A 23,221-nucleotide genomic window follows, 5' to 3' on the forward strand; every position below is an offset into this window, starting at 1 on the left:
GAGGAAGAATTTCTTTAGCCATGGGGTGATGAATCTGTGGAATTCATTGGCATAGATGAATGAGGAGACCACATTATTGGGTATTTTTAAAACGGAGATTGATAGTTTCCTGATTAGTATGGGTGTCAGGGCTTATGGGGAGAAGGCAGGAGAATGGAGTTGAGAGGGGAGGATAGATCAGGCACGATTGAGATGCAGTGTAGATTTGATGGGCCGAATGGCCGAAACCTGCTCCTATTTCACAATTTCTCATGGCTGAACTAAGAATTAACTATGCATAAATATGTCCCACATTAAAAAAATACGTGGGATTTAGTTTTACTTTAATTTAAAAATACAGAATGGAAACAGGCCCTTCGGCCCACTGAGGCCACAACACTAGTTCTATGTTATCCTACTTTCTCATCCACTCCCTACAGCTATCATTGTTCTTTAGTGGAGAATATACACTTGAGCCCAGAACTGAGTTTTAAAAACTGTCTCTATCCTGTGATCATTTAGTTTAGACATGCAGCATGGAAACAGTCCCTACAGTCCACTGAGTCCACCCATTCACATGTTATTCTATTTTATCATCCACTGGGAGCCAATTTATCCATGAATCTGCACGTCTTTAGGATTGGGAGGAAACTCGAGCACCCGGAGGAAACCCACGCAGTCTGAGAAAGAATGTGCAAACTCCACACAGACAGCACCCGAGATCAGGATCAAACCCGGGTGTATCTCTTACACTGTGAGGCAGCAGCTCAACCAGCTGCCTCTGTCGCTGCCCCTTGAGACCACATCTCTGAGGATATGACATGGTCATCACATGCCTCAGTACTGGTGAGTAAGGCAAGGCAGCGCCTTTACCACCTCAGGCAATTGAGGAAATTCAGAGTGTCTCCGAGGATCCTCCAGTGCTTCTACGCAGCGGCGGTGGAAAGCATCTTGTCCGGGAACATTACCATCTGGTTCGGGAATTGCTCTGCCAAGGACAAGAAGGCTCTGCAGAGAGTAGTGCGTTCGGCCGAACGCACTATGGAAACTTCACTCACCCCCCTGCAGGAACTATACAACAGGAGGTGCAACTCCAGAGCAAACAAAATCATGAGAGACCTCTTCCACCCCTGCAACAGACTGTTCCAGCCGCTACGGTCAGGCAAACGCCTCCGTTGCCACGCAGTGAGAACGGAGAGGTTGAGAAGGAGTTTCTTCCCAGAGGCAATTCGGACTGTAAACGCCTTTCTCACCAGGGACTAACTGTACAGAACGTTTTTTCCTTCTATTATTTATTATGTAAAATAATATGTGTGTTATGATTGTGTTTATAATTTGTTTTGGTTGTTTTGTTGTTCCGCGAGCATTGCCACTTTCATTTCACTGCACATCTCGTATGTGTATGTGACAAATAAACTTGACTTGACTTGACTTGACTTGACTTGACTTGACTTGTGTGTTCCAGCACTGTCCCGAGTAGACAGATGCTCTCAATGACTGGGTGATGGTCAGATCATTAGTGTTGCAAGTCTGAAGGTCTCGACCCTAAACGTCACCCATTCCTTCTCTCCAGAGATGCTGCCTGTCCCGCTGAGTTACTCCAGCTTTTTGTGTCAATCTTCGGTTTAAACCAACATCTGCAGTTCCTTCGTGACCAGAACTGTTTACATTGAACCACAATTGATTAAGAGACTCCTGAATACAATTGGTGAAAGTACTCAAAGCATGACCAATTGCAGGAATGTTTTCCAGGAGGAATAGAGGTCGATAAAAACGGCCCTGGGAATTCTGGAATATTTTAGTTTTAATCACTGTAGATCTAATGTGACACATGTACAATAAAGACATTTTTTTTTAATGAAATCTCTGCAATATAGACTGACTTTCTCTCTCTGGAGCATTCACTAATGAACTGTGGCAATATACAAATTACCAGTGCACAGCACTCTGATGGTGACATGATTGATACTCCTTTGAATTTATTATCAGGGACTGGATTGAAGATTTTAAGGTATTAATGGAGCTGATAGGGTGAATAAAGACATATTACAACCCAGCAGTCAAAGCCGTGATAGACACAAAATGCTGGAGTAACTCAGCAGGACAGGCAGCATCTCTGGAGATAAGGAATTGGTGACGTTTCGGATCGAGACTGAGTCGAGGTAGACCGGGTCCAGATGGAAGATTGAGGGGGGATCTTATAGAAACGTACAGAATTCTTAAGGGGTTGGACAGGTTAGATGCAGGAACATTGTTCCCGATGTTGGGGAAGTCCAGAACAAGGGGGTCACAGTTTAAAGATAAGGGGGAAGTCTTTTAGGACCTTTTAGGAAATGAGAATTTTTTTTCTTCACACAGAGAGTGGTGAATCCGTGGAATTCTCTGCCACAGAAAGTAGTTGGGCCCAGTTCATTGGGCCGAATGGCCTACTCCTGCACCTATTTTCTATGTTTCTATGAGACCCTTCTTCAGTCTCTCAGGAGCATAGTGGGATGGAACAGGTCACTGTGATGGGTGAATGGTTAACCTCATCACCACTGACAAAGCCTCACTCTTCTAATGTTACGAACTGTGAAGCTGGACTGGATGGGAGGAAGTGAGGAGCCTGTAATGGACCACAGTAGGATGTGGGCGAGAATAAAATACCGGCATTAATATACGATTAATGCATGATCGACAGTGTGACTTGGTGGCCCAAGGTGATTATTTTTGTTCTGTATCTCTCTGCGACTCCAGGTACAAAGTATACGTTCAGCAGATATGTTTTTGAGGGTGGCACAGTGCCTCTCTGTGCTGGAGACCTGGGTTCAATCCTGTCCTTGGGTGCTGTCTATGTGGAGTTTGCACGTTCTCTCTGTGACAACGTGGGTTTCCTCCTGGTGCTCCGGTTTCCTCCAACATCCAAAAGGCGTGCGGGTTGACAGTTAATTGTCCTCTGTAAATTCCCCCCTATTATGTAGGGGAGTGGATGTGAAAGTGGCATAACATACAACTAGAGGGAACGGGTGATTCCTGGTCAGTGTGGACTGAATGGGCCAAAGAGCCTGTTTTCATGTTATATCTCTATATTAAGCTAAATACACTGTGTGCGAATAAGGCTGGTGAACTCCAGACACTAAGTGGAAATGTGATGTAACGACAGCAATAGAAACTGGACTTAAAACTGGAGAGGACATCACAGTGGCACGGCAGTAAAATTGCTGCCTTATAGCGCCAGAGAACTGGGTTTGATCCCGCCTATGGGTGTTTGTCTGTACAGAGTTTGTACGTTCTCCCCGTGAACTGCATGGGTTTTCTCCGAGATCTTCGATTTCCTCCCACACTCCGCCCAAGATGTACAGGTTTTTAGGTCAATTGGCTTGATATCAATGTAAATTGTCCCTTGTGTGGTGTAAGGTAGTGTTGATGTGCAGGGGTCGCTGAGCGGTGCAGACTCAGTGGACCCAAAGGCCTATTTCCGCGCTGTATCTCTAAACTAAACTGGCTGCTTAATATCCAGAGTTGCAAAACGTTAAGAAAAGACAGGGTAGAAGAACAAGGAGTTGGCTTCTCAGTACTGACAGCTCAATATTAACTTGAGAAGGCATTGCAGCACTGAGGGAGAGTACTCTTGCCGGCACCTGTCATAGTTGTAGCAGGTCTCCGAAAATGTTCAACTTGTTGAAAACCCAGCTGCGACCGGAAAAAGGTCCGACTCTTTGGGCAACTACTCACGACCATACAGTCGTCACCCCGCGACAAACTTGGATTGTTTTCTCTGGAGAGTCAGAGGCTGAGGGAGAGACCCGATGGGTTAATAACATTATTAGCAGCATTAAGAAGATAGACAGTCAGAACCCTTTCCCCTTTGTGAAAATGGCAGAGTCAAGGAGCATAGTTTCAACGTGAGAGCAGCGATGTTTAAAGGAGATGTACAAGGCATGTTTTTTTTACACAGTTGAGTGGTGGAGACCTGGAATGTTCTGCCAGGGGTGGTGATGGAAATAGATACAATGGTGGCATTTGATTTTTGGATAGACACATGGATATTCAGGGAATGCATGGACAAGGATCACATACTGGTGGAGGTGACTAGTTTAACTTGGCATTATGTTCAGCATGGACATTGTAGACTGAATGGTGGACTGAAGTGGCTCTGTGTCTGTGCTGTATCTGTTCTATGTTCAAATCAAGGATACTAACCAACACTAACAGGGAAGGCTGATTTGGAAAAAGAGTTACAGAGGGAATTTAACTCAAAGAAGCGTGAGGTGATACAGTTTGGTAGGAAGGACAATGGAGACTAACTACAAAGTTTGAAGGAATGTGCAGGAACAGCGTGATTTGTAGCTTCTCCATGTCTCATTCTATTATCAATAACTAAATCATCCAAATAGATTTCAAGCCTTCAGGTGCACAATGTTCAAAGACTCGTGAAATCCCCAGGCTCCTCTTGAATGTGTTTACAATTTCACTTGAAGTACCAAACGGAAGAAATACTCATCAACATATTTGTAGCATTGCTGCACAAAGCACCAGGGTAGAAGTCCTGTCTCCACTCAGCATTGACCTTATCTAAATAAGTAGGAAATAGTTACCAATACTAATAACAGGGCCATGCAGTGTTTCCGCTGGATATGAATTAATTAACAGCCTGTCCTCTCGGTTTAGCATCTCTCACTCCGTATGTTTTATTGAATTATGTTCCATTGGTATTCCATAACTAGTAATGTAATTCTTATCAAATAATTACATATTGATTGCAATTTATATGGTAATCCTGTTGATATTGCTGCTTGTCACACCACAGTGCCAGGCTTGACTATGTCATTGTGCATTAATAACCTCACAATTACATGACATGTACCCAATTCTAATACATTGTTAACAAATTGTCAGCATTATCTTCAATGATCGTTTTGCAGCTTTGATTTTACTGCTACCTGAGTGCCGGCACGCGACAGAGAGTGCTAGTTCCTTCATGTGTTTCTGTGGTCAGAAGGTGGTACTCACCAGTCGTAAGACACTTGTAGATTTTTAATGATTGAATAGTGTTTACAGGATAGTCATAGTCCCATACGGTAAATAAACAGGCACTACAGCCCAAACTACCCATGCGGACCAAAATGCCCCATCTACACTACTCCCACATGCTCGTGTTTGGACCATATCTCTGTATGCCTTTTCTATCCATGTCCCTGTCCAAATGTCTTTTAAATGTTGTTAAATTACCTGCCTCAACTACTTCCTCTGACAGTCTGAAGAAGGGTCTCGACCTGAAACATCACATATTCCGTTCCTCTAGAGATGCTGCCTGACCCGCTGAGTTACTCCAGCATTTTTTGTCTTTCTCCTCCGGCAACTCGTTCCATTAACCCCACCACCCTCAGTGTGGAAACATCACTGCTCAGGTTCCAATTAAATCTTTTCCTTCGCACCTTAAACCTATCTTCCCTGGTTCTTGATTACTCTGGGTAAAAGATTCTATGCATTCACTCTATCTATTCCCCTCATAATCTTATACACGTCTATAAGATTAAATATTAGGATAATTGAAACAACTTCATGATGAACAAGATGGCCTTTCAAGTTAATTGCAAAATCCTGGATCATTCAGCCAAGACTCTGAAGAAAGATCCTTCTCTCCTGAGGGTCTAAAGAAGGGCCTCGATGGAGAACTTCTCTCCAGAGATGCTGCCTGATCTGCTGAGTTACTCCAGCATTTTGCATCTATCTTCGGTAGGCACGCTGTAGTGAGTTCTGAACCTCTGTGAATACGTACTGCAGAGCAGGAGTTGGCAACGCACAGCACATCAGCACATCAGCACATCACACTTGTGCACGCCATTGATTCTGTGGGTGTTCTGCAAGTTGTTGAGACCAAAGACCACATGCACCTCACATCTGGTTCCTCTGTTTCACATCAGCCACAGTTGCCACATCGAGCATGGCCTGATGGCCCTGTTCAATAAACGGTGATTCAACATCATCTGGCCCATTACCACTCTGTTATCACATTTCACTTTGTGGCTGCTTGCTATGCGCGCATATTTGCTGGCCTCTTTCCCCCATTACAACAGAGCTTACACTTCAATAGTATTTAACCAGCTATCTCACACTGTGGAACCACCTGAGATTGCAAAAGGACGTTGGAGTAAAGTAATCTGTTTCTACTGATGTTGTGCTGATGCAATAAAGTGGAATAACTTGATTTATGTTCTGATTTAAGAATCAGAAGCCACTTTAAATTGGCAAAGATTGCAGGCTTTGATTTCAAGGCTTGGCTTTCCACAGGAACGCAGTTAGATTGCATTTGTCTGCCTGGACCGATTTGTCTGTCTGCACCAACGAACTTTGAAAAGACATTTAAAAGAATCTTAGTTCCTCTTTTTCGAAAAATTAAGCCCTGTACTACTGAACAATGTGAGCCTACTTCCCAATAGCAAAGGCCCTTGCTCAGCTGTGAAGGGTGAGAAAGATGTCTGAACAAATCCGATCAACATTTTCGTAACCTGATTTTATTTCACCTTCCCGACACTTTGCCTGATGGTTGGGCTGTGACCAGCAATCCACGGTCTTGGGAAATCGCAGAGGCAAAGCCACATCCTATTTCTTCATGCTTGCTCTGAAATTTGGAAATGTTCCAGCAATGAATAACAAGAGTTGTTGTATTATTTCCACCCTTGTTGCCCATGTCCTGATTTGAACGTGGTCATTTCACCCATCGCACCTGTGCTTCTTGCCTTCCCTGCCTGCAACACTTCAGATTTAAAACATCCCAATCCTTCTCCGAATCCATTCACTGTATCACACCTCCCCATCTCTGTCATCATCTCCAGTCATTTCCTCTTCCTATTTATTGATGGAGTGTGGCTATCACTGACAAGATCATCAGACATCAGACAATTGTCATGCACTGTGTGACTTCCTATATCATTTCAGAGGCAATTATAAAGTGGATGGGACCTGCATTGTGTACAGCCAGCCTGGGGAAGGATAGCTAGCAGACTTCCATCCCAGGGAATGTGAGGTGGGTTTTGATTTGACAGTCTAGTAATTTAGTCTATGCGGCACAGTGGCCCAGCGGTAGAGTTGCTGCCTTACAGCGCCAGAGATCCTGTACAGAGTTTGTATGTTCTCCCCGTGACCTGAGTGGGTTTTCTCCGGGTATGTTCCCACACTCCTAAGACATACAGGTTTGTAGGTTAATCAGCTTTATTAGTGTTAATTAACACTGTCCTACACACACTAAGGAAAAATTTACAATTTTTACCCAGCAAATTAACCTACAAACCTGTACATCTTTGGAATGTGGGAGGAAACCGGAGATCCCGGAGAAAACCCATGCAGGTCATGGGGAGAACATACAAACTCCGTACAGACAGCACCCATAGTCAGGATCGAACCTGGGTCTCTGGCGCTGTAAGGCAGCAACTCTACCGCTGGGCCACCGTGCTGCAGTTGATTGATTTCCTACGGAACACCTTGGGGCATTTTACTGAACAGTTGTTGCTTCACTTATGTACGTGTATTATTCCTGAAACATTATGGAAAATGTCATAAGCTTGCAGTTTATACCATGCAAGTTGTTTATTCATTGGTGTCATGAGCTGCCACTATTTATAGACAGAAAATTCTAGCCTTGGCTTTGAACTCACAATCCTCTGACCCAAGGGTGAAGCTGCAACTGGCTGAGCTCACTGAAGTACGGCAAAGAGCATCTTACAAAAATTGTTATGGAGTAATTACCAGTGCAGCGTTATATCCTGGGGCAGACGTCCAGTGCTAGAGTTCACCATTGTTGAAGCCAGGATCAGCACTTCAACCTAACCCGTAAATGTGTTAACAAGGTATCTTTAACATCGACTGTATCTGTGCCTGTAAATGCTGCTGAGTAGCATAAGTGGAGATGGAAAGTGAGGGTCCTATCGACCAAGCTGAGCTGATTGAAAGATCAGACAGATAGGAGAAGGAGATGATGACTCTGATTATCATCACAGAGTCTCATAGTGGAGACTTGTTCCAAGTACATGATGCATGAAATTGGCTGGGATTGCCGGCAAGCTAGGACTACCAAACAAGGAGTAAGCAATTCCCTTAATGCCAGACAGCAGGTCTGGGCATTACACGAGCTTCCAAACAGGGAGGCTGCAGCGACGTGCCAACACTTCATTGACTGGTTCTGCCAAAATATGTGACCTATTTAAATTTACAATTTTTGTAAGAACAGGTAACTATAAAATGATCGGATTGATTAAAAAACATTCAAACATTTATAAATATCATAATCATATTCATAATTGTGATTTATTAACCAAGTATGTTTTGCAACATACGAGGAATTTGGTTTGCCATACAGTCACACCAAAAAAGCAACAAGATACACAACTACATAAAATATTGACATAAACATCCACCACAGTGGCTCCTCCCCATTCCCCACTGTGATTGAAGGCAATAAAGTCTTATCTTCTTTCCTCCTTTTCTCCCGTGGTCGGGGGAGTCGAGCCGTCCGCAGTCGGGATGGTTGAAGATCCCGCAGCCGACGATCGAAGCTCCCGCGTCGGGGTGATCGACGTTACCGCGTCTGGGCGGTCGAAGCTCCCGCGGCTTGGAGCTCCCGAAGTCGGTCTCTAACCAGGGACCACATGCTCCATGTTGTTAAAGTCCGCAGCTTCCACGGTTGGAGCTCCCGAGGTCCCAGCAAGAGGCCGCCAGCTCCACGATGTTAGGCCGCAGTGCAGACGGAGATACGACCGCATCACCGTCGAGGAAAGAGATAAAAAATGATTCCCCAACCCCCTCACATAATTCAACACTGAAGATAAACTAAAACATACATTTTACAATAAACCAAAAACACAAAGAAGGAAAAAAAAACGAGATAGACCTTTGTAGACGTTGCACATTTTTCTGTCTGTATTATCAGCAGCACAGTTCCTCAGCAGGTAGAGCTGCTGCCTCACAGTACCTGAGACTCTGGTTCAATCCCAACCTCGGGTGCTGTTTATGTGCAGTGTGTATGTTCCCCCTATATCTGCGAGGTTTTCCTCCAGGTGCTCCAGTTTCCTCTGGGTGCTCCGGATTTCTCCCACATCCCAAAGACACACATTTTTTTAGGTTAATTGGCCACTGTAAAAAAAAAAATTGGCCCCAAATGTGTAGGGAGTTGATGAGAATGTGGGATACCATAGATCTAGTGCTAACAGGTCAGCATAGACTTGGTGAGCTGAGCGGCCTGTTTCCATGCTGTATCTCTAAACTAAACTAAAACGTTTTCTCTAACTATAAGGTTACAAAGCTGCAACTCTATAAACTGCACTTCTAGCTGGTATTTTTTCTCTTTGCACTATCTGTGCATTGCTTGATTGGGTACAATCATGTACAGTATGACTTGACTAGACAGCAAGCAAGCAGAGTGTTTCATTATCTCTCAGTACACATGGCAAGAATAAACCAATACCAAAATATCCTTCAGGAAAGGAAATCCATTATCCTTAGCTGATCCAGCCTCAGTTCAGGGCGATTAGGGAATGACTGAATGTTAATTCGGAACAGTCAATAAATACCAGATTTACCATTAAAGGGACTTAGGCTATTTTTTAGGCGACTACAGGCCAATGAGTTGTAGCGTCTTTCTGGTCGCTGCTGGATTTTCAACATGTTGAAACATTTTCGGAGACAGTCGGCGACAGTGGGTTTGACGCCAATGAGCGTAGCTTGACTTCTCCTGATGTAGGTGCTGTTGTAGTTGTCGCCAGATTAACGTAGGTTGTTGCTGGTGCTGACTTCGTTTTTTTGTTGTTAAAGTAATGATTCTATTTCAAATTTTATGTTGAAGAGGGGTCCAGTCGCCGTTTTTCCCGCAACCTGCTACAACTATGACAGTCTCCGGCAGTCACCTAAAAATAGCCTGAGTGGGACTGGCCCTTAACACCAATGCCCCAGCATTGAATATAATTTCCCTAGAGTTTCCAGGCAGGGAACCTAGGAAATCCTAGAAGTACCACGTGGTGGCACAGCAGCAGAGCGCTAGAGTTGCTGCCCTACAGCGCCAGAGACCTGGGTTCGATCCTGACTATGGGTGCTATCTGTACGGAGTTTGTACATTCTCCCTGAGGCCTGCGTAAGTTTTCTCCCGGAGGTCCAGTTTCCTCCCACACTCCAAAGAGGTAGAAGCTTGTAGGCTAATTGGCTTGGTATTATTGTAAATTGTCCCCAGTGTGTGTGGGATAGTGTAAGTGTACGGGGATTTATGGTCGGAGCGAACTCGGTGGGCCGATGGGTCTGTTTCCGCTCTGTATCTCTAAACTAAACTAAACTAAACTACTAGATGTTTTTTGAGTTTGTAGCAGAGATAGGGGGTAACAGCAGCAAATAATTATCCAATATTAATATTGAAGGAAGAGGTATGGGGTTAGTAAAGTGCTTTTGAGGTTAAAGATCTGCCCTGCTGAAAGGCAGAATAGAAACATGGGGACCGAAGGGCCAACTCCTGAGACAGCGTACGGTTTTAAGCTCTTTAATAATCATCCCCATTTTGCAATTTTTTACATCCTCGATTAAGAGATGTTGCGATATTCCCGTAACACAGTTCCGGTGAGTCACGCTATTGCAGTGAGCTTTGTAAGTAATATTTGGTGAGTATTTTCCATCTAGTGATATGAGAAATCTTCATGTGATCCTGAGGTAATACCAATACCCAGATAATGCTAATACCATATGATCCCAAGGTATGCCATGTTTTAGATATAGATATGCCATTTATTGTCACTATACATGTACAGTGAAACTGAAAGCTGCTCGTACTCAGTGCATACATACAATTTTACACAAAAAACAAGAAAAAGAAAAACAAAACAGAAGGGAGATGGGGGGGGGGAATAGGTGCACAAATTCTACGGCGCTACATACATATATACAGATGGAAGTCCTGTTGGGCGGTGTAGTCAGTGCATGTGTGGATTTGAATTTATGGTAGATATAATTCTCGGGAAGCAGCTATTCCTGAGTCTGTTTGTCCTGGATTTGATGCACCTATAGCGCCTTCCAGAGGGCAGCAGGTCGAACAGTCCAAACGCAGGATGGGAGCTGTCTTTGGTGATCTTCTTTGCCCTGCTAAGGCAGCGGGAGGTGTAGATGTCCATCAGGGAGGGGAGAGGGCAACCAATGATCCTCTGCGCTGTCCTGGTTACCCTCTGAAGCCTCTCCCTGTCTGCCATGGTGCAGCTGCCATACCATGCTGTAATGCAGTATGTCAGCAGGCTCTCGATGGACATGATACCATGTTAGGGAACAGGTATCATTAAAGAAGTTCATGACCATTCCTGTATTATTCTTCTACTATATGAAATAGATAAACTGAAAATGTTTTTGCGGGAGAAGTGTCAAAATATATCAATGTAATTAAGGGATATGGGGTTAGTACAAGAAAGTAGCACTGAGGTAAAACATTTGCCTTGTTGAAAGGCAGAACGGAAACATGTGGACCGAATGGCCAACACTTGGAGTTTTTATGTTTTATGTTTTGACTACAATGTTTCACCATTTTGCATCAAGAATCACAAAGGAGAGTCATACAATTTGCCAAGTGAGCCATTGACCACCAGTGTTAATATTGTTATAACAATGTACCTCAGATGCTGGTTTACCTGCAGGTCAGGCAACATCCCTGGAGAATATGGAGAGGCGATGTTTCGGGTTGGAACCCTGCTGCAGACTGACTGCAGGAGAGCGGAAAAGAAAGCTGGATAAGAGGAGAATCTGGACAGAGCATCGGTGAGGGGGCTTTTTGGTGGGCAGATTGTGGGACAAAGGCCAGGGGCGAAAAGATAGGTGTAAGCCAAAAGATAAAGAATTGTGAATTGTTAAGCTCATGGTTGAAAAGGTGTGAATTGTGTATCCATTGGAAACAGAAAGATGATCAGGTCCCACAGACTTGCAGACTGGTAGATTAATTGCCTACTTAAGATGTCCCTGTGTATAGATGTGAGGTTGAATCTGGGATAAAATGATCAGAATGTGGGCAAAATAAGTATCAATTAAAATTAATGAGAGAATGGGAATGCATTGTAAGCTGGCATAGACTCGATGGGCCGAATAGTTTCCTTCTATGACATAAAGAATTTTTAATTATGAAATATAACTGGGTATTCAAAAATATTCTGTAAGCAACATGGGCAGGAAAAGGGTTCTGAACAGTTGTGTCCAATTGCCTAGTGGTATTTGTTTGCAAAAGCCATGCTTGAGGAAGCCCACCAAGAGCCTGTATCTGTGGCCATATTTCACAGGGTTACTATACAAGCTGATGGAAAACATTCCGACCTTTGAGAGGGGCGTGTGTTCAAGTCCCACTCCCGAGATACTCCATAAGGACAAACATGTAGACTAACACTCAGCTGCGCTAATTATTTGTTTAATTTGGCGTCATGTTAGGCACAGACACTATCCTGCCTCTGTGCTCGACTGTTCTATGTTCGACTGGCTATTTAAAAAGTTGTTTACCATCAAAGGTATCATCATTTGGATGAGACTTTAAACATCACAGCCCCATCGGGTTCCTTCAGAAGATGCTAATATGCCATGGCACCGTTCTGAAAAATAGCAAGTACCTATTCCCTCGTGTCCTGGATACTATTCAATCTTCAAGCAGCATTTTATAAACAAATGATCTGGCTCTGAAAAAGTTGCTGTGGATTGATTGAGTGGTGTATTTGGCTAAAAGTTCCTGTTAAGAGACTGTACTTTCGAGGAACTTCATTAGCTGTAAAGCATCGAGGCAGTGCTAGTGCGAAAGAAATGCAAGTGCCCTTTTTAATTATCTTGTTGTACCATAGATTAGTATTCCAGAGTTTGCTTCTGATGAGGAACTGACTTCTGAGCCCTTTCTGTCACAGTTTTGGAGATACCATTAACTGGATGAGATCAGACGGGTGACATTTTTATATGTTGTATTTAAAACTCCCTTCCCCACATTTTAGTGGACGCAGCGTTCTTGCAGATTCTTGATCTATCTATCTCGAGGGGGAAGCAAAAAGTTACTGAGGGGAGTTAGGAATGTGGAATTGGCGTTACAATCAGGTCTGAACAAGACTGAGGGGCAAAGTGGTCTATTCCCACTACTAATACGGAAACAAGGAACTTACAATGCTGGTTAATAACCTCAAAGGGAACAAACCTGGAGTAATTCAGAACTCAGGCAGCCTCTCTGGAGAACATAGATAGGTAGCATTTCAGGTTGATATCTTTCTTCAGGCTAGGTCTGAAGAAGGGTAGGCATGCAGGTGCAGCAGGCAGTAAAGAAAGCGAATGGTATGTTAGCTTTCATTGCAAAAGGATTTGAGTATAGGAGCAGAGAGGTTCTACTGCAGTTGTACAGGGTCTTGGTGAGACCACACCTGGAGTATTGCGTACAGTTTTGGTCTCCAAATCTGAGGAAGGACATTATTGCCATAGAGGGAGTGCAGAGACGGTTCACCAGACTGATTCCTGGGATGTCAGGACTGTCTTATGAAGAAAGACTGGATAGACTTGGTTTATACTCTCTAGAATTTAGAAGATTGAGAGGGGATCTTATAGAAACTTACAAAATTCTTAAGGGGTTGGACAGGCTAGATGCAGGAAGATTGTTCCCGATGTTAGGGAAGTCCAGGACAAGGGGTCACAGCTTAAGGATAAAGGGGAAATCCTTTAAAAACCGAGATGAGAAGAACTTTTTTCACGCAGAGAGTGGTGAATCTCTGGAACTCTCTGCCACAGAGGGTAGTTGAGGCCAGTTCATTGGCTATATTTAAGAGGGAGTTAGATGTGGCCCTTGTGGCTAAGGGGATCAGGGGGTATGGAGAGAAGGCAGGTACGGGATACTGAGTTGGATGATCATCCATGATCATATTGAATGGCGGTGCAGGCTCGAAGGGCCGAATGGCCTACTCCTGCACCTAATTTCTATGTTTCTATGTCCCGACCCGAAACGTCACCTATCAATGTTCTCCAGAGATGCTGCCTGACCCGCTGAGTTATTCAAACCTTTATGCCCACTACTAATTCATCTGACTTTAATGAGAGGACCTCTTCCGATGAGCAGTGAGCACCATCCAAGGCAGCTTTGGAATGAACTTTCCCAGAGACTTGGTTGAAATCTATCTCTCTGCCATTGCATCAGAATCAGCGAACTCTGTCAAACCTCACTACCCACTGAACGATTGCCGTGACCTTATTGAGCCGGCTAGAAATGCTGTGTGCACCATTTGCGCCTGCATATTTAATGTCTACGAACAAGTCAATAGTGATCACTTCAAATATGATTCATTGGTTGAGAAGCTTTTTTCTATAAAACAAAGCACTTTCTTTTAATCACTTGTGTATTTATTTCCCTATTGGCATTTGCACTGTGGCCTCTCATATGCATAAACCCACGTCTGGCCACAGAAATAAGAGGATGGGGTGTTATTACTCTTGTGATGGCGTAGGTTAATTACACTCGGTTCGGCACAGTGCAGCTGAGAGAGTCCCAGTGACCCAGCTTCGATCCTGACCTCTGGTGCTGTCTGTGTGCAGTTTGTACACTCCCACTGTGACCATGTGTATCTGAAGGGGCTGCTCCTCGAGTTTTGGCTACATTTTAGCCCCACACGCCTGATATTTGTGCACTTGGTACAGATGGGGGGGGGATCTCCCTCTCGGTCTGACCCTGGCCATTCGCGGGTCCAGGCAGCGGGCAGTCGACGGCCACACAGCGGTCAGCTGCCTGCCCCTTTTCCGGGGTTACGTCCGTGTCCGCGTGTCCCTAGAGAGGGAACACGCGATGTCCACGGGGACTGTGGAGGCCTTCTGTGAACGCTGGTCACCGCAGGATGTTGCATATATTATAGATAAAAATGTTAATATTTTAATTTGATTAAGTGTTTTTTTTAATTGTTTGAGCTTTCTACCTTCCCTTGTAAATTGTACATTTGTTTAAAAATCTAATAAAAAAAACCTTTCCGGGGAAAAAAACCCCAAACTGTGATCATGTGTATCTGAAGGGGCTGCTCCTCGATTTTTTGCCCCACACTCCTGATATTTGTGCGCTTGGTACAGAGGGTGGGGGGGAGTGTAAATGGGGTTCTGATGCTCCGTGGGCTCAGTGTCTCAAGAGTCTGGTTCCACCTTGTGTGACTATGCCAGTTGATTGATCAAAGTCAAAATTTACCGAAGGGCCCAACAATTCTTAGTGGAACACATATTGGCAGTACTGACCATGTAGGTATGGTTGTCAACTCTTCCTGATGACCCAGAGGTTTCTGGAAATTTTAGACGCAACTCCACGACACTAGACACTAGACAAACACAGTAAGGCATTTCTCTTAAAAGGGCAGCACAGTAGCACAGCTGGCAGACCTGCTACATCACAACGATTTCGATCTTGACCTTGGCTGATGTCTATGTGGAGTTTGCACGTTCTCCCTGTCACTGCATGGGTTTCCTTCAGGTGCTCCAGTTCCCCCCCCCCCCCCCCCCCCCCCCCACCCCTAAGATGTGCAGGCTTGTAAGTTAATTGGCTTATGTATAAATAGTGTGTACTTGTGTAGTGAGCAGCTGAGAAAGTAGGACAAGATTGAACTAATGTGAATTCATGGTCGGTGTGGACCCGGGGGGCCAAAGTGCATGTTTCCACGCTGTGTTTCGAAAAATCAATTTTTAAAAAACACATTTAAAAATTGCTGCTTTACTGAGCTGAGTAATTAAAAGCAGTGGGGCTGTGGTTAGATTACTGGGCTGGTAATCAGTGTCTGGACCATTAATCCCAAGACAGAAGTTCAAATCCCACCATAGCCATGATATAATTTGTTCAATTAAATAAATATAGAATTAAATGAAAAAATGCGAGATAATAATGATAAATATAGAACCACATATTAATCTTAAAATCCATCCATTTCACTAACATCCTTCAGTGAATAACCTCTGCTGTGCTTTCTTGGTGTGGCCTTTATGTAATTCCCCTTCTATCCAGGGTGGCAAAGTGGTGCAGCGGTAGAGTTGTTGCCTTACAACGCCAGAGACCCGGGTTCGACGCTGACTACAGATGCTGTCTGTGTGGAGTTTGTACATTCTCTCCGTGACTTGCCTCCATGGGTGCTCCGGTTTCCTCCCACACTCCAAAGACATTCCAGGCCCCTTGTAAAAAAACTTGCCCGGCACATTCCCACCAAACTTTCCCCCCCCCCTCACCTTATACCTACACCCTCCAGTGTTGGACATTTCCATTCAGGAGAAAGGTTCTGACTATCTACCCTATCTGTGCCTCTCATAACCTTATATACTTCGATCAGATAGATAGATAGCCTTTTATTGTCATTCAGACCGAAGTCTGAACGAAATTGCAGCAGTCATACATATAATACAATACAATAAACAACAATAAACACATATTAACATCCACCACAGTGAGTCCACCCAGCATCTCCTCACTGTGATAGAGGCAAAAGTCTTAGATCCGCAGTCTCTTCCCTCCTCTTCTCCCTCTGCGCTGGGGTCTCCCCAAAACCTCCGACATTTCAGAGGAAACTACCCAAGTCTATCTAACGCCTGTAACTGAAACCTTCAAAGCCATGTACCGTTCTGGAAAACCACCTCTGCACCCTCTCCAAAGTCTCCACATCTCTCCTAGCTTGGAGCTTTCTCCAGAGATTTGTTTGCTCTTCTGTGAAAGCAGACAACCTCAGGCAATTCTTGGGCTTGGTACATTTCTCTCTTGCACACCAAACATTAGGACTTGCACAGTCTTGCCCGCAGAGGTATTGACAAATCCTTGGCAAAAGTGTTATAGAGTAATACTGCGTGGAAACAGGCCCTTCAGCCCAACTTGACCACACCGGCCAACATGTCTTGGTTCTTGGTTCTTGCTTTCTTGGTCCTCCAAAATATTCCAAATGGAATTTAAACTGGAGGTGGTGAAGGGAGGACTTAAGCCAGAAAGGGTTATTGGGAAGAAAGTGCTACTTTAAATTTAGTTGCATCTGGTTGGGTAACTATAGTAGGGTGGAGATTATTCCATGCTTTAATTGTGCGGGGGAAGAACGAATTGCTGTACACATCTGTCTTTGTAGCTGGGATCACGTTGGATCGAATGCCCTCGTCTGCTCCTAATTGGTTTGGTTTTGGTGTAGGTCTTGTAATCTATGTCGAGCTGACCATTTAACATTTTGTAAAAACAGGTCAAACGGTGAGCTTTACGTCTGCCTTGGAGAGGGTTCCAGCTACACTAGTCCCACGTGCCCATGTTTAGTCCATATCCCTCCAAACCTGTCCTATCCATGTACCTGTCTAATTGTTTCTTAAACGTTGGCATAGTCCCAGCCTCAACTACCTCTTATAACAGCTTGTTCCATACACCCACCACCCAGTGTGTGAACAAGTTACCCCTCAGATCGCTATTAAATCTTTTCCCCTTCACCTTAAACTTATGTCATCTGGTCCTCGATTCACCTACTCTGGGCAAGAGGCCCGATCTATTCCTCTCATGAATTTAAACACTTTCTCAACATAGTTGTGTGAAATCGAAATCAGCTGGCCTTCTGAATTACAGTGTAGTCCGCGTATAAGCTGCAGAATACAGAGCGAGGAATTCATCAATAATTGGCAACAATAGACTCGTGGGAGTATTGGCAGTGTGTCCAATGACCTTCACTCATCTGCTTCTGTCTTTTCAAAGGAAATAAATGTGAAGGAGATGAATCGAATCAAGGGGAAAGTCTTTCCTCTTCTTTTAGCGCAGCAAATAGAGCTGAATTTATCCACCTGCTTACCTGAAAAACAAAACAAGATGTTGAATAAATGATTCAACCTTCAATACTAGATCAGTTTGTTTTAATGCCTTGCATGTCTCTCTTTGAGCCCCTGAAAATCAGATTTCTAGCTGGCTTTTACTCCATAAGTTTATTTATTTTGGGAGAAGTTGATTTGTTTTATCTGACTGCTGGTCTGTGCATATTAAGCTCCGTTCTAATACCATTACTGCAGGGGTAATGCCATAGAATCTTAGCCTGAATTTCTCCCACACTTAACTTGCAGAAAACAATTCCAAAACGTACTAGGAGCAGTAAAAAATAAAATTCATCCCCTAGCCACATATTGATAGATATATTGGAAAAGAAAATAATGCACAAGGTTCCAATAAACTGTGAACCTGAATCGCCTTGTTCTAAGGTATATGTATAAAATATGGAAAAGTAATTTATATCACAGACTGCTTGCAGGTTGAAGATGTAGCCTGCTCAAAGTAAACGTGTTAATAAAGCCGCGATTAAAAAAAGCAAACACTGGGATTAGCTCAGTGATATTTACACTATTCGATGGCAGAATGAAAAATGCCTTAATTTAAAAGTAACACATTGCAGATGCTGGAAATCTGAAATGGAAACAGAAAGTACTGATAGTTGGGGAGCATCTGTTGAGAGTAAAACAGAGCCAGCCCTATCAACATATTAAGGATAGATACAAAATGCTGGAGTAACTCAGTGGGTCAGGCAGCATTTCTGGAATAAAGTAATAGGTGACGTTTTGGGTCATCTATACTAAATCTGTGTGTGTAGGATCGTATTAACTTGCAGGGATTGCTGGTCGGTGCAGATCCGATGGGTTGAAGGGCCTGTTTCCGTATTGAATCAGCCATGATCACATTGAATGGCGTTGCTGGCTCGAAGAGCCAAATGGCCTACTCCTGCACCTATTGTCTATTGTCTAAAATCAGTTTCACCCTCCACAGTTGCCTCCTGAGCTGCAGAGTATGTTCTGTTTTTGTTACAGAGATAGGGGTACAAGTGATGAAAGGTGTTGTCAATAATGTAAGGTTATCGTGCATGCTAAAGTGGAGGAGAGATGCAGAGGTTTCCACAAGCAAAGCAGCCCATTGTACATGTTCTGGTTCTTTGAAAGAGCTAACTGTCCAATTTCACTGTATCACAATTGAATGCAGTTGTTGTGTACATATCTATTTCTTTTTGAAAGTTAGTATTGTCTTCCTTCTGACCTTTCAGGCAAGGCATTTCAAATTATAACAATTCACTGCACATTTAAATTCTCCTTTTGCCTCCCGATGTTTAATCTGTTTCTTATCATTGGCCCCTTTGTCAGTGAAAATAGTTCTTACTGATCAAAGCTTTTCCTAATTTAAGTACTGAATATACATGCATAAGTCATTTATTTTTAGCCTGTTGTTCAATGTGATGCTAATTTTGAAGAGTGTTCTTTCGTGAAGTGGGAGACGGGATGATTCAATACAATGAAGTAACATCACAAGGGCTCTTTACCCTGAGTCCACTGGTGTAAAACATCTGATCTGTTTAAAGACAGTGCCAATAGATCGATAAGATGCTTACAAAGATTCCCACCAATCCACACACCCAAGTGGGTGAACAAAACGAACACAGCCTCAGTCAGAGTTAAGGACCCGTCCCACTTAGGCGATATTTTTGAGGCGACTGCTAGCGACTAGGCTGTAACTGGGGTGTCACCTGTATGGGCGTGAGTAGTCGTCTCCTCAGTCGCGCAAAGATTCGTAGCGTTTTTCTGGTCACCGCTGGATTTTGAAATGTTCCAAACTTTTCGGCGAGAGTCGGCGATGTGGGCTTGTAATATCATGTCTTCTCCTGACGTAGGTGCTGTCGTAGGTTGTCATTGGTTGTCTCCAGGTGACCCCGACAGGTGGTATGGAGAGAAGGCAGGTACGGGATACTGAGTTGGATGATCAGCCATGATCATATTGAATGGCGGTGCAGGCTCGAAGGGCCATATGGCCTCTACTCCTGCATTTTCTATGTTCTATGTTTCTATGTAAGTTGACGCTGGTGCTGACTGGTGAATTCCATTGTCGGAGTCGCCTGCAGTCGCCTAAAAAATCATCCAAGTGGGACAGGCCCAATAGCCCAGTCGCTGTTTTTTTCAGAGACCTGCTACGACCATGACAGTCGCCGAAAAAACGCCTAGTGAGACGGGCCCTTTAGACTAATGGTGGTAGAATATAGGCACAAAGTGGCTGCAGATGCTGGTTTACAAAAAGGATACAAAGTGCTTGAGTAACTCCACAGGTCAGGCAGAATCTCTGGAGAACATAGGCTGGAATTGGACTGTGCTGATCGAGGACAATGAGGTGGACTGCTTTGCCCTGTTGGAGGCACCACATTCATCGGGCAATAAAGAGTTTCCCATCACATTCATAACATCCATCATCGATGATGGAACTGAGTCAAGCAGACTCCATTACCCAGCCTCTGACTGATGAAAGATTATTGACATCAGAATATTAACTCTCCGCGGAGGCTGAGGCTTGCTGAGTATTTTCATCATTTTCTGTTCCTGTTCCTGTACTCATGGTATTTATAGGCAGGTTTGTGGAGAAGGTGAGTGGAGGGAGCCTCGAGCAGTTCCCACTGCTTGATTGATCTACCTTCACAGAAACAGATTGACACAACAGGGCTTGAGAAGTCTCGGAGTGATTCCAGAGTGTAGACCTCCATGCTGTGCTCGCTTTCACTGCTGCTGCAGAATTTGCAGTGAGACTTGTTTGAAGGTTGTAATAATCAAGGTAAAAGTAAATCTTGGATAAAAACAATCTCTGTAAGCCTAGAGCCCACATGCAGTAGCAAAGAGCCAAGGAGGAACCCAGAGCTCCTGTGATGGGGATGAGCAGAGTGCCAAGAGGATTGAGACCAGTGCCTTGGCTCCATAGATGCTGCCGTACCCACTGAGTTTCTCCAGCAATTTTGTCTACCTTCGATTTTCTGGCATCTGCAGATCCTTCTTGAACATTGAGATTGGTACCTGGAACTCTTCTATCCATGGAACCTTTGCAGATATGGGGCATCCATGCTTGGTCCAGGGTATGCAGAGTGCTAAGAGCCTTGTGACCAACACCTGACACTCTTCTATCCATGAAACTTTTGCTTCTGTCCTCAGAACATCCACACTGAACAAGTTAACGTCTGTAAGTGAAATATCGTCTGCCAGCAAGGACAGAGCGAGTAAAAGATCGAGTGGAAATCATAAACTGAAAGACCAAGTTCCAGCAGGATGATACACTTACAATGTTTTGTTTCAGACATATTTGGGGTGGCACAGTGGCGCAGCGGTATTGTTACCTTACAGCGCCAGAGTCCCGGGTTCAATCCTGACTACGGGTGCTGTCTGTGTGTGGAGTTTCTACATTCTCCCTTGTGTTCTCCCCAGGTGCTCCAGCTTCCTTCCACACTCCAAAGACGTGCAGGTTTGCAGGCTAATTGGCTTCTGTAGAATGTCCCTAGTGTGAGGAATAGAACAAATATATGGGTGCTCATTGGTTAGCGTGGCCTCTACAGGCCAAGGGGTGTATCTAAACTAAACCAAATATGTAGAATTATTTTTCAAGGCTGGTTATTTAAATTGTTGAACCCTGTGATGGGGATAAGCAGAGTGTCAAGAACATTGAGACCAGTACCTGGAACTCTACTATCCATGGAACCTTTGCTCATGTGGGCCAAGTGGCGTATCTCTAAACTAAATAGACCAAGTGGTGTATCTCTAAACTAAACCAAATACAGTGGCTTGCAAAAGTATTCCTACACCTTGAACTTTTCCACATGTTGTCACGTTACAACCACAAACATAAATGGATTTTATTGGGATTTTATGTGATAGACCAACACAAAGTGGCGCATAATTGTGAAGTGGAAGGAAAATAATTTGAAAACCATGTATCATTTTCCTGCCACTTCACAATTATGCCCCACTTTGTGTTAGTCTATCACATAAAATCCCAATAAAATACATTTACGTTTGTGGTTGTAACGTGACAAAATGTGGAAAAGTTCAAGGAGTATGAATACATTTGCAAGCCACTGTATATAGAATTATTTTTCTAGGCTGGTTATTTAAATTGTTGAACTCATTATCGTGTTCCAAGGAAGAAGTCAGAATGGGATCCTCTTTCGTGTCCATCTTCTATGTTTCAAATGTTGACATCGCTGTCATCGTCTGTCCTGAACAAGGACGCAAGCTTCTGGCGACAATCAGTGGGAGCCATCACTTGTTGCAATAGATGATGTGGTAGCAGGATTAGCTCGGGATACTTCCAGTTTCCAGCCCCGTGATGTGGACGCTTCTGCTATGGGGCTGGGATTAAAGTAGAGTCTCAGGATCACCCTGTGGACAGGGTGGAATGCAAAGCAGTCACCCAATCTGCCATTGTAGTGAAGATCCTACCTTGATCAGATCCAATAATTTACAATAAAGAGAGAACAACCACATACTGTTAGTGAAATATATTTTCTTGACAGTCATTGTAGACGAGGCTTGCAATTCCTTTTCGCCAACTCATAGCAGGTAGTAACAAAGTATTCCTGCAATCAGCCTGAAAGGCTCAGAATTAGTGTTCCAGCGCAGAGCACCACAGGTTGTGAATTTATAATTTACAGCCAAACAATGCCCAGTCTGAGTGAGACAGAGATAATTAAAGCGATCTGTGTAGGAGTTGTGTTTAGGCACTGTATTTTGAAGTGCAGATTTCATTTCTTTTCATTCCAATATAGCTGCTGGGTACAATCTGTTACATTTCCTCTTTCAGCTCTGGGACTGGTTTTGATGCACTGTCCAAGTCTGGACCAGGCTTGCTAATGACTGGTAATAAACAGGACTTGCAAGGCAACAGGAGCATCAGTCCGGACTTTCAAGGTAAAACTTCACATTAGTATCGTTCATTGAGCACTAATTGAGCTATCGGGTAATACATATCAGCCTGAATATAAGGTTTGAAGTTTAAACTGGTAAAAGCGCAAATTCTTAAACTAATCCCTGATGTTAGAAGGGATGAATTATTGATGAATTTAAGAATCTTCAGCTTCCAAGAGAGATAATCGTGTAGGGACGGACATGTGTTATACTTACTGTGGTGATGCTGTTAAGAAGCCAACAATATTTTCAGATACATTCTGGCATTGGGAACTGAAGGCCGGTTTAATGTGAAATAGCAATGATATCCATTTCATTGCGATTCTATAGCACAGGAATAAGCAGTGATAATCTTACCCCAAACGTCTTCAGGATTGACAGAGAGATTTGTATTTTTATAGCATCTTTCCTTACTGTTGCTTCTGAAGTGAGTTATGTCCCTGTCCCACTTAGGAAACTTGAACGGAAACCTCTGGAGACTTTGCACCCCACCCAAGGTTTCCATGCGGTTTCCGGAGGTTGCAGGTGGTTGCCGGAGGTTGCAGGTAGTGGAAGCAGGTAGGGAGATTGACAAAAACCG

The 23,221-nt window shown here is 43.8% G+C and overlaps 1 protein-coding gene across 1 annotated transcript in view; it reads left to right on the forward strand.

Annotated features, from left to right (window-relative positions):
- Positions 1–23,221, forward strand: part of LOC129712930 (ras-GEF domain-containing family member 1A-like) — a 177,581-nt gene that overhangs the window by 28,805 nt on the left and 125,555 nt on the right. The window contains exon 2 of the mRNA XM_055661713.1: positions 22,538–22,644. The gene's annotated coding sequence lies outside the window, so the exon portion shown is untranslated. The remainder of the gene's footprint in view (positions 1–22,537; positions 22,645–23,221) is intronic.

This window comes from Leucoraja erinacea, chromosome 34 (assembly GCF_028641065.1).
Source record: "Leucoraja erinacea ecotype New England chromosome 34, Leri_hhj_1, whole genome shotgun sequence".
Taxonomy (NCBI): domain Eukaryota; kingdom Metazoa; phylum Chordata; class Chondrichthyes; order Rajiformes; family Rajidae; genus Leucoraja; species Leucoraja erinaceus.